The sequence below is a fragment of the Dermochelys coriacea genome, chromosome 2 (assembly GCF_009764565.3).
Source record: "Dermochelys coriacea isolate rDerCor1 chromosome 2, rDerCor1.pri.v4, whole genome shotgun sequence".
Taxonomy (NCBI): Eukaryota; Metazoa; Chordata; order Testudines; family Dermochelyidae; genus Dermochelys; species Dermochelys coriacea.
The window spans coordinates 225505122-225517904 of record NC_050069.1 but is presented as its reverse complement, the minus strand read 5'-3'; the positions used below and the strand labels follow the sequence as shown (position 1 = coordinate 225517904).

General features: G+C 46.8%; 1 long non-coding RNA gene across 1 annotated transcript in view; it reads right to left on the bottom strand.

Annotated features, from left to right (window-relative positions):
- Window positions 1-1991: 1991 nt before the first annotated feature.
- LOC122459004 overlaps window positions 1992-12783 on the bottom strand; it is a 26547-nt gene continuing 15755 nt past the window's right edge. The window contains exons 2-3 of the long non-coding RNA XR_006279412.1: window positions 4724-4727; window positions 1992-2659 (exon numbers count right to left, since the gene is read on the bottom strand). This is a non-coding gene — a long non-coding RNA (uncharacterized LOC122459004). The remainder of the gene's footprint in view (window positions 2660-4723; window positions 4728-12783) is intronic.

Below are 12783 nucleotides of genomic sequence, written 5' to 3'. Positions count from 1 at the left end.
CTTTCTTTCACATATAGTGACATATAGATAGATGGACATGGCCAGAGGAAAACTCTTTAAACAATGCAACTTTTTTGAAGTCTTATGTTAAAAACAGTACTAGTTACAGGAGGTGTCTGTTGTTATGCTGTGTGGCAAAAGGTATGCAACTGACATGATAAACTGAGCACCAGCAGTAACTTTTAATTCTAATTGAGCCTTGGGGGGTTGGGAGGAGAAGAGCCAAGCAGATGAGGAGCTGGGTGGGGAGGAACAAGAAATAGGAAAAGCAGCCTGCGGAATCAAGATGGGGGGGGGGATAGGTAAGGAAAATTGTATTGGGACAAAGAGCCAGGTATGGAGAAGAGAAAGGACTGGGACAGGCTGGAGGAAAAGAGCACAAATGTCTGTGCCCACTACAGACCACTGTTCCTAGAGCCTGGGACTGTACCCAAGATTTCTGACTCACTCTTCTGCTGTCAGCAAATATCTGTGAAACCCACTGACAAAATGTGTTTCATTCCCCTCTAGTGCTGGTCCACATAAACAATGACCGCCTATAGTCTTATGTAGAGTAAATATAAATTAAAGAATGTTACCTTAAGTTTGGTTAAGGAAATATGTATGTTGTAAAGAAAGGCCCTGACTAGCAAGCAGAAGGAAGGTCTTGAAAATGAGTGATAAGACCAGAAGAAATGAAGTATGGAGGCTGTCTGGTTCAAAAAATAATAAAGGAAAGTGTTTTGGGGGTTTTTTTAAGAAAAAAACACACAAAAACAAAGAGGGCCTCTGACCAAAAGGGGTGACTGCACATGGTTTTAAATAAGACAAAGATAATCTATCTTAAAGTGAGCTAAGTACTCTGAAAAATAAGGCTTTAATCATCTCAAATGATCTGGAGAAAGGGGTAAACAGTGAAGTGGCAAAATTTGCCGATGATACAAAACCACTCAAGATAGTTAAGTCCAAAGCCAAGAGTTACAAAGACTGTGAAGGGATCTCACCAAACTGGATGACTAAATTTCATCTGCCATTTTGTTGCCTAATGTTGATAAATACAAAGTAATGCACGCTGGAAAACACAGACCCCATCATTTTATATGTATAGTAGGGATTAAATTAGCTTTACCACTCAAGAAAGATGTTGAAGTCATCATGGATAGGTCTCTGAAAAACATCCACTGAATGTGCAGCAGCAAAAAGCTAACAATATTGGGAATCATTAGGAAAGAGAGAATAACAAAGAAAATATATTGCCTCTATAAATCCATGGAACACCCATATCTTGAATATTGTGTGCAGATCTGGTTGCCCCATCTCAAAAAATATATATTGGAATTGGAAAAGGTACAGAAAAGAGCAACAAAAATGAAGAGCTCCCATATGAGGAGAGATTAATAAATCTGGGAATTTTCAGCCTGGAAAAATGACAACTAAGGAGGGATATAATAGAGGTCTATAAAATCATGAGTGGTGTGGAGCAAGTAAATAAGGAAGTGTTTTTTATTCTTCTCATAACACAAGAACTAGGGGATACCAAATGAAATTAATAAACAGCAGGTTTAAAACAAACGGAAGTATTTCTTCACACAACACACAGTCAACCTGGTGAACTCTTTGCCAGAGGATGTTGTGATGGCCAAGAAACTAACATGGTTCAAAAATGAACTAGGTAAGTTCATGGAGAATAGGTCCATCAATGGCTATTAGCCAAGATGGGCAGGGATGCAAAACCATGCTCTGAAGTGTTCCTAGCCTTCCTTTGCCAGAAGCTGGGAATAGGCAACAGGGGATGGATCGCTTGATGATTACCTGTTCTGTTCATTTCCTCTGAATGGCCACTATCAGAAAACAGGATACTGGACTAGATAACCATTGGTGTGACCCAGTATGGCCATTTGTATGTAGAAAGACAGGGGAACTCCCATGAATATCTTAAAGTTATTATGCACATGTAAATATGCTGCACCACACACTGTTTACTGGATACTTGTGAGATTCTAATACAGGGTTGCTGTGTAGGAGACACATCACTGGTTTCCCCAAGAGGGAGGTCTCCACTTAAAAAAAGAAAAAAAGTTTTACAAGCTAAGTGTCTTTTGGATCAGTTCCAAGTAAGCCAGAACAGGAGGGGGGTCAAGAGGCCATGGTCCTCCCACTTTTTACAGACAGAGAGGAGCCTAGGGGGAAGGGTTGGTGTGGGGGCAGGGGCGGCACAGGGATAGGCCCACAGTTCAAGTGCCAGTGCCCCACATACACTTTTAGAGACCTTCTGCCATTCCTGATCAGTTCCTTCCCTGCTCTCCCCTACAAGAGAGAGATCGGCTACCCACAGCACAAAGCCCAGGTTGGATATTCACCCTCCTACCTCTGCAGATAGTCTTTTCCAAGAATTGGATGAGCAGTTCCACAGCACTCTTGTATTCTGAGAGATTGTCCTTCCAGATAGGTATTTGGTGGCATGTAAGCACTTTAAATTCCTTCGTCACCTGGTTGCTGCTGGTAGACTGGGGGAGGCAAATCAGAACGTAAGGCGAAGAACCTGCTGGATAATGCTTGCTCCAGTGTTGGCCTCCCTGCTCTGACGTTTGCTCTTGCTGTATGGTGTCTGTCTTCCATCTCCAGCATAATTTGCTGATTCATTTCTCTCCCTCTTCAGACATTAAAATCCCTTCTGCTCCTTCATGATAATTGAAACAAAAGCTGTTAGTGGCATTATATTCGTGAGCAGAATATTTTAAACATCTGAATCAGTGATTCCAGGGGGGGGAAAAAAAAACACTAGCCTTTAACTTTGTATTACCAAGACCATTTGTACATACACTTAATGGAAAAAGCTGCACAATGCTTCTACATGACAGGAAAATACTGTTACAGATAAATAATTCATGTTTACCATTGTGATGACCTGATCACTAAACACAACTATTAACACTGTCAAATTAAGACCTATTATTAACTTACTTTTATTTTTCCCTGCTAAAGATCACAGACTTTCTTTGTATTAGAGAACAAAAAAGACTGAGTCACTAACAGGAATAAGAAACCACCTTATACCAAACTACTGATCAATTTTCATCACATCTGATTTCTTTATCTCAATTAACAAATTATTTACTTGGTAGGGAGCGTTTACACAGAGCTAGATAAAGATCTTTTCTCCTTTTTGTGGGCCATGACTGTTTAAAAATCAATGTGAGAAAAATAATTGGTTACTGTAGGTTTATTTGAAGCTGTGAAAACAAGACCGCTCAATTTTTCTCCATTATGTACAGCATTGTGAGCTAGGCTGTTGCCATACTGAGGAGAACAGTACTAGTAGTATAAAAGGGGCACAAAGTCATACAAATGTAAGAAGTTATCAGAGTGAGATTAAACACAGACTGTTGCTCAATTCCAATAAAACTGGCTTCCAGCATGTTAGGTGTTTGCCTCAAAACCAAACACCTCTGCTAGGTGCTTGTTAAACCATATGATCTGGAGGATGGTGTGGATTGCACTCTCAGCAAATTTGCGGATGATACTAAACTGGGAGGAGTGGTAGATACGCTGGAGGGGAGGGATAGGATACAGAAGGACCTAGACAAATTGGAGGATTGGGCCAAAAGAAATCTAATGAGGTTCAATAAGGATAAATGCAGGGTCCTGCACTTAGGATGGAAGAATCCAATGCACCGCTACAGACTAGGGACCGAATGGCTCGGCAGCAGTTCTGCGGAAAAGGACCTAGGGGTGACAGTGGACGAGAAGCTGGATATGAGTCAGCAGTGTGCCCTTGTTGCCAAGAAGGCCAATGGCATTTTGGGTTGTATAAGTAGGGGCATAGCGAGCAGATCGAGGGACGTGATCGTTCCCCTCTATTCGACACTGGTGAGGCCTCATCTGGAGTACTGTGTCCAATTTTGGGCCCCACACTACAGGAAGGATGTGGATAAATTGGAAAGAGTACAACGAAGGGCAACGAAAATGATTAGGGGTCTAGAGCACATGACTTATGAGGAGAGGCTGAGGGAGCTGGGATTGTTTAGTCTGCAGAAGAGAAGAATGAGGGGGGATTTGATAGCTGCTTTCAACTACCTGAAAGGGGGTTTCAAAGAGGATGGCTCTAGACTGTTCTCAATGGTAGCAGATGACAGAACGAGGAGTAATGGTCTCAAGTTGCAATGGGGGAGGTTTAGATTGGATATTAGGAAAAACTTTTTCACTAAGAGGGTGGTGAAACACTGGAATGCGTTACCTAGGGAGGTGGTAGAATCTCCTTCCTTAGAGGTTTTTAAGGTCAGGCTTGACAAAGCCCTAGCTGGGATGATTTAACTGGGACTTGGTCCTGCTTTGAGCAGGGGGTTGGACTAGATGACCTTCTGGGGTCCCTTCCAACCCTGATATTCTATGATTCTATGAAAACACAGTCTCTGCCCCAAAGCACTTAAACATATGAGTAGCATGGGGAAGAATCAATCACACTTTAAGGTTATTCTGACCACAACAGTCCTCCAACTGCGCTATTACTAGCAGTTTAGTTTCTGGTAGGCATTACAGTGAAAGTGGATTTTGGAGGAGCAGTGCCTTATGGATAAATTCAGGGGCATCATGGACAAAGTGTGAAGTGAAGTGTCTGCAGTAATCAAAACAGTTCCATGGCTTTTATATTCTTAGGGTTGCGCAGGGTGGGCAGGTTTGTAGAAATTTTGATGGTGCCCAGAACACCGAGAAACCGCCCCCCCGCAAACTCCCCCCCACACACCTGCCTAAGGCTCTGGGAGCGAGTTTGGGTTAGGGAGGGGGTCTTGAGTGCAGGCGATTGGGTGCCTGAGGGGGGTGGGGATGCTGGCTCTGAGAGGGAGTTTGGGTGCAGAAGGGGTGGGAGGTCAGGCTCTGAGAGGGAGTTTGGGTGGGGGAGAGGGTCTGGGGTTCAGGCGACTGGGGTGTACGAGGGGGTGGGGATGCAGGCTCTGGGAAGGAGTTTGGGTGCATAAGGGGTGGGAGGTCAGGCTCTGGGAAGGAGTTTGGGTACAGGGGGTGTGAGGGGTCGGGCTCTGGGAAGGAGTTTGGTGGGGGACAGGGTCTGGGGTGCAGTCTCTGGGCTGGAGTCGGGGTGTAGGCTCTGGGCTGGGGCAGGAGATTGGGGTGCAGAAGGGGTGCAGGCTCTGGAAGGGAATTTGGGTGCAGAAGGGGTGAGAGGTTGGGCTCTGGGAGGAAGTTTGGGTGGGGGAGGGGGTCTGGAGTGCAGGCTCTGGGAACGAGTTTGGGTGCTGGGTGCAGGCTCTGGGCAGGGGTGCAGGAGGGGGTGGGTGTGCAGGCTCTGGGAGGGAGTTTGGGTGGGGGAGGGGGTCTGGAGTGCAGGCTCTGGGAACGAGTTTGGGTGCTGGGTGCAGGCTCTGGGCAGGGGTGCAGGAGGGGGTGGGTGTGCAGGCTCTGGGAGGGAGTTTGGGGACAAAAGTAGGTGCAGGGGAGGGGATGGGGTGAAGGCTCTGGAAGTGGATGGGGGGGGGTTCGATGCACACCTGGGGCACCCTCTCCGGCAGTGGCTCCTAGGCGGGGCAGGCCGGGGAGTCTCCTCATGCAGATGTCTCCAGGCACCGCCCCCGCAGCTTCCCATTGGCCGCAGGGGCGTTTGGGGCGGGGGCAGCGCGCAGCGGCACAACCCCCTCACACGGGCTGCGAGGACCTGCCGGCAGCCAGGTGGAACCAGCGCGCAGGAAGCCGTTCAGCCCCGCTGCGCTGCTGGGTGGCGGTGGGAGCCCCCGGGCTGTTTTAAATCACCCCGGGGGCGGCAGGTGGGGCCGGGGAAGCACGGGGGGAACTGTGCTGGAGCCGGGACCCTGGGACAGAAATATCCCTGGTGCCTGGGCACCACGGGCCCATAGAACTCACCGCCCATGGGGTTGCCAACCCTCCAGGATTGGCCTGGAGTCTCCTGGAATCGGTATCCCTTACCCAGTGACTACTGAAAGCAATCCAGGAGATTTTAATAGGATATTGTAAGAAAATGACATTACACCATGTTTTGGGGGGGGGGGGCAGATCTGGAACAGTTTCAGTAAGCATTGGCAACCCAATATAGCCTACACATTTTTCCTCTGGCAGAAATCACTACCACTGTATTTGGTATCCTTTTCTCTACACATGCAAAAAGAAAAGGAGTACTTGTGGCTCCTTAGAGACGAACAAATTTATTTGAGCATAAGCTTTCGTGAGCTACAGCTCACTTGATCGGATGCATTTGGTGGAAAATACAGTGGGGAGATTTATATACACATACAGAGAACATGAAACAATGGGTTTTATTATACACACTGTAAGGAGAGTGATCACTTAAGATGAGCTATTACCAGCAGCGGGGGGGGGGGGGGGGGAAGGAAAACCTTTCAGGGTGTCAAGCAAGATAGGCCATTTCCAGCAGTTAACAAGAACATCTGAGGAACAGTGGGGAGGGGGGGGGGAGAAATAACATGGGGAAATAGTTTTACTTTGTGTAATGACTCATCCATTCCCAGTCTCTATTCAAGCCTAAGTTAATTGTATCCAGTTTGCAAATTAATTCCAATTCAGCAGCCTCTCGTTGGAGTCTGTTTTTGAAGCTTTTTTGCTGAAGGATAGCCACCCTCAGCTCTGTAATCGAGTGACCGGAGAGACTGAAGTGTTCTCCGACTGGTTTTTGAATGTTATAATTCTTGACGTCTGATTTGTATCCATTTATTCTTTTACATAGAGACTGTCCAGTTTGATCAATGTACATGGCAGAGGGGCACTGCTGGCCACACTATCAGAGGCTCGTTCACCTGCACATCTACCAATGTGATATATGCCATCATGTGCCAGCAATGCCCCTCTGCCATGTACATTGGTCAAACTAGACAGTCTCTACGTAAAAGAATAAATGGACACAAATCAGACGTCAAGAATTATAACATTCAAAAACCAGTCGGAGAACACTTCAATCTCTCCGGTCACTCGATTACAGACCTAAAAGTTGCAATTCTTCAACAAAAAAACTTCAGAAACAGACCCCAACGAGAGACTACTGAATTGGAATTAATTTGCAAACTGGATACAATTAACTTAGGCTTGATAGAGACTGGGAATGAATGAGTCATTACACAAAGTAAAACTATTTCCCCATGTTATTTCTCCCCCCCCCACCTTTCCTCAGATGTTCTTGTTAACTGCTGGAAATGGCCTATCTTGCTTGTCACCATGAAACGTTTTCCTCCTTCCTCCCCCCCCCGCTGCTGGTGATGGCTCATCTTAAGTGATCACTCTCCTTACAGTGTGTATAATAAAACCCATTGTTTCATGTTCTGTATGTGTATATAAATCTCCCCACTGTATTTTCCACCAAATGCATCCGATGAAGTGAGCTGTAGCTCACGAAAGCTTATGCTCAAATAAATTTGTTAGTCTCTAAGGTGCCACAAGTACTCCTTTTCTTTTTGTGAATACAGACTAACACAGCTGCTACTCTGAAATCTACACATGCAGAACCCGATCCTGCATTCCTTATGAACTGAACTCTCCTGGAGAATCAGTGGAAATTTTAGGTTTACAGGAAATACAAGATCAGGCCCATCATTATTAAAAGGGACTAAAGCCCCTTACTCTTAGGACATGTCTACACTAGAAACGTAAGTCGACCTTACAACCATGGGCACTGACTTCTTCTCTACCCAGGGGGTGCTCGATCCCACCTCCGCCCCCGGTCCACCCCCACTCCACCTCTTCCTCAAAGCCCCACCCCACTTCTTCCCACCCCTGCTCCGTCCCAGGCCCCGCCCCGGCTCCACCCCTTCCCCCAAGGCCTCACCCCACCCTGCCTCTTTCCAACCTCTCCCCCGAGCACGCCCCATCCCTGCTTCTCTCACTCTCTCCCAGTGCCTCCTGCATGCGTGGTGGTCGCCAGTGGGTGGGGGGCAGCTTGGGTTGGCTGCTGGTGGGTGCTAAGCACCCACGAAGTCAGCGCCTATGGTTACAACCACTGCAGTAATTACTGCGGTGGTTCATGTCCACATTACCCTCCCTCTGTCAGTGGTGCACATCCTCACCAGGAGCACCTAGAACTGACTTAAGAGGGGCAGTGGGGAGGCCGGGGGGCTGAGAGCCCCAGCTCTCAGCTCTACATGCAGCTCCCCACTGGGAGTCTAGCTGCCCCCCGGCCCTCAGCCCCCCACCACCAGGAGCCCCACTACCCCCCTGGGCTCTCAGCTCCCCCCTGCAGCCAGGCTCCCAGCAGGGAGCCGGGAGCCTCTGGACAGCCAGGAGCCTCTGGGCTGCTGCCGGGCTCCCAGCAGGAGTCAGATAGGCACAGCCCAGTGGGGAGCAGCGTGCCTCTGGGCAACAGTTCGGCTGGCAGCTGGGTGCCAGGCAGGTGCAGCCTGGCTCGGAACCAGGCTTTAGCTGGAGCCCTCACCCGCCCCATGGCTGGAGCCATCAAATTGACAAGAATGATAGCCAACAGCCAATGTAAGTAATGCAGTATCTACAAACACAGTGCGTTGCCCTAACTACACCAATGTAAGCCCTACACCTCTCCTGGAGGTGGAGTAACTATGTTAGTTTCAGGGCACTTGCATCAGCAGGAGCAAGGTGATAGCGTGTACACTGATATAATTAGGTCAACGTAAGATGCCCTACATCAACATAACTCTGTAGTGTATGCCAAGCCTCAGAGCTTGTCTACACTACTGCACGTGGTTGATCTAAGATAGGCCACTTCAGCTACGTGAATAGCGTAGCTGAAGTCGACGTACATAAACCTACTTACCGCAGTATCTTTACTGCAGTAAGTCACCAGCTGACGCTCTCCCGTCAACTCCGTTTGCGCTCCTCGTTCTGATGGAGTACCGGAGTTGACGGAAAAGCACTCAGCAGTCGATTTATCATGTCAATCAACCCCCGCTGAATCGATCACTGCTCGTCGATCTGGCAGGTAGTGTAGACAAGCCCTCAATTAGACCAAGAGGAAGTTACTGAAGGACATTTTATAGTAACCTAATGGCAAGTTTAATATTTTAAACTACTAGCCAAAGGCAACTCTACTGCGATTTGCAATAATAATGTTGCCCCTTGGCCCAAGTGGTTAGCCAATGCTGAGGATCTTGCCAGGCTCTTTTCTTTAGGAGAAGAAATTGATTATGGAGTCAGGAATTTCTTTGATGCAGTCCTGTTTGTTTATTTACAAGAACTACAGATCACGCAGGAGGGGGTTTCAGAAGTCCAATCTTTCTTTTCCAGCCAGTCCTGTGTCCTAAGATCTGTCTCTGCTCCCTCTCAGGGCTATGCTATGAGCTCTTCTCTGATGCTTCTTTTAGCTTTCTAGGCCACGTCTACACAACACTTATGTCGGCAAATCTTGTATCATTCAGGAGTGTGAAAAAATCACCCCCCAACTGTCCTAAGTTTCACCAGCAAAAGCAGTCGTGTGCACAACGCCATGTCGGTGGGAGAGCTTCTCTCACCGACATAGCTACCGCCGCTTGTTTAGGTGGTTTTATTATGTCGACAGGAGAGCTCGCTCCTGTTGGCGTAGAGCAGCTATAGGAATGACCTTACAGCGATGCAGCTGCATCAGTACAGCTGTGCCGCTGTAAGATCAATACTGTAGACATAGGCTTAGTCCTGTATGCTTCTGACAGATACAGATCCATTCCTCTATATCCTATCCTCTGCATTTTCAGTCATTCAGAGGAAAACTCTTATTCTCCTAAATTAGTTCTTGCTCAAACCTTCCCAGGTGGCCCACCACTTTGGGTAATGGCTTCTGTCAAGATTCTTTCCCCATTCTGAACTATGATACAGATGTGGGGACCGGTCTGAAAGACCCCCTAAGCTTATTCTTACCAGCTTAGGTTAATTTCCCCAAGGTACACACTTTGCCTTGTCCTTGAACAGTATGTTGCCACCACCAAGCATTTTAAACAAAGAACAGAGAAAGAGACCACTGGGAGACGTCTTCCCCCCAAAATCCCCCCAAGCCCTACACCCCCTTTCCTGCGGAAGGCTTGATAATAATCCTTACCAAGTGGTACAGGTGAACACAGACCCAAACCCTTGGATCTTAAGAACAATGAAAAAATCAATCAAGTTCTTAAAAGAAAGATTTTAAATTAAAGAAAAGGTAAAAGAATCATCTCTGTAAAATAAGGATGGTAAATACCTTACAGGGTAATCCGATTCAAAACACAGAGAATCCCTCTAGGCAAAACCTTAAGTTACAAAAAGACACAAAAACAGGAACATACATTCCCTCCAGCACGGTTTATTTTACAAGCCATTAAACAAAAGAAAATCTAACGCATTTTCTAGCTAGATTACTTACTAACTTTACAGGAGTTGTAAGGCTTGCATTCCTGATCTGTTCCCGGCAAAATCATCACACAGACAGACAGAACCCTTTGTTCCCCCCACCTCCAGATTTGAAAGTATCTTGTCCCCTATTGGTCATTTTGGATCAGGTACCAGCGAGGTTATCTTAGCTTCTTAACCCTTTACAGGTGAAAGGGTTTTGCCTCTGGCCAAGAAGGATTGTATAGCACTGTTTACAGAAAGGTGATTACCCTTCCCTTTATATTTATGACGTGCCACCCAAATCACAGATAGGGTGAAACATTGGCTGTGGTTTCTTCTCGGAGCTCTAGGAGAAAACAGAGTTAATAAGACATATGCACTTCTAAATATACTACTAACTGTGTAAAGAGTAACAATATTTTCCACATCTTTAGGATGATTTGGACCAGTTGATTCTGGGAAACTTTCACGGGAGAGTGCATCAGCCACTTTGCTAGAAGCTCCTGAAATGTGTTGTATGTTGAAATCAAAATCTTGGAGAGCTAAACTCCATCAAATAAGTTTTTTGTTATTTCCCGTGCTGGTATGAAGCCACTGTAGCACAGCATGGACGGTTTGCAGGTGGAAGCACTGTCCCCAAACGTATGGGCGTAGCTTTTCCAGAGCATTGACAATGGCATAACTTTCCTTTTCACTGACTGACCAGTGGCTTTCCCTCTCAGATAGCTTCTTGCTGAGAAACACAACAGGATGGAATTCTTGATCCGGTCCTTCCTGCTCCCACACCACGCTCAGATGCATCTGTGGTTACTAGGAACGGTTTGTCGAAGTCTGGGGCCCTTAGCACAGGGTCAGACATGAGTGTCGCTTTAAGCTGGTTAAAGGCCTACTGACACTCTTCAGTCCACTGAACTGCATTTGGCTGTTTGTTTTTGGTTAGGTCTGTCAGTTGGGCAGCAATTTGGCTGTATTGTGGTACAAATTGCCTATAATATCTGGCCAAGCCAAAGAAGGATTGGACCTGTTTCTTTGACTTTGGGACAGGCCACTTTTGGATAGCATCCACTGTAGGGGGTTGATCGTTCCTTGACCCACCTGGTATCTAAGGTAAGTCACTCTGTTTAGGCCTATTTGACACTTCTTAGTCTTAACAATTAGTCCTGCCTCCCTTATGCGCTCAAAGACTTTTTGTAGATGTTCCAGGTGTTCTGCCCAATCCGAAAATATGGCCACATCATCAAGGTAGGCAACTGCATATTCTCCCAATCCCGCTAGGAGACCATCTACAAGTTTTTGGAAGGTGGTGGGTGCATTCCACAGCCCGAAAGGAAGCACATTAAATTCATACCACCCGACATGGGTGGTGAAGGCTGACCTTTCCTTGGTGGATTCATCTAGCGGTACCTGCCAGTACCCCTTGGTTAAGTCCAAGGTAGAGATGAACTGGGCTTGTCCCAGTTTCTCCAATAGTTCATCTATGCGTGGCATTGGATAGTTGTCTGGGCGAGTTACAGCATTTAGCTTACGGTAGTCCACGCAAAAACATATCTCCCCATCTGGTTTGGGAACTAGAACCACTGGAGTTGCCCATGCAGTGCTAGAGGGGCGGATTACCCCCATCTGTAGCATATCCTGGATCTCCCGTTCTATAGCAGTTTTAGCTTGAGGAGACACCCAGTAAGGTTGGGCTCTAATTGGGAGAGCATTACTGTGTCAATGGAGTGGTATACCCGTTCAGTCAGTCCTGGGGTGGCTGAGAATGTCTGCACATAGCTAGTGCACAGCTTCTTGATCTGCTGTCGCTGCATACGCCCGAGGGTCATGGAGAGGTTCACCTCTTCCACGCCACCATTACTTTTCCCTTCGTAGTAAACACCTTCAGGCCACTCAGCTTCATCTTCTCCCTGGGCTGTAAACTGACAAACTTTTAATTCTCTGGAATAAAAGGGCTTTAGAGAATTAATAAGATACACCTTAGGCTTTCAGTTGGAGGTGGGGAATGCTATGAGATAATTAACAGCTCCCAGGCGCTCTTGGACTGGGAATGGCCCTTCTCATGATGCTTCCATTTTATGGGCCTGGAGCACCTTTAAGACCATGACCTGGTCCCCTACTTCGAAGGAATGCTCTCTGGCATGTTTATCATACCAGGCTTTTTGTTCTCTTTGAGCATCTTTTAGGTTTTCTTTAGCAAAGGCTAAAGAGGTTCAGAGGGTGTTTTGTAGGTTGGTTACGAAGTCCAGAATGTTAGTTCCTGGAGAAGGTGTAAACCCCTCCCATTGCTGCTTCACCAACTGTAACGTCCCCTTAACCTCAAGGCCATATACAAGTTCAAATGGTGAAAACCCTAAACTGGGATGTGGTACAGCTCTGTAGGCAAAGAGCAACTGTTGCAACACTAGGTCCCACTCATTGGAGTGCTCATTTACAAATTTACTTATCATGGCCCCCAAAGTTCCATTAAACTTCTCCACCAGACCATTTGTTTGATGGTGGTAAGGGGTGGCAACCAAGTGATTT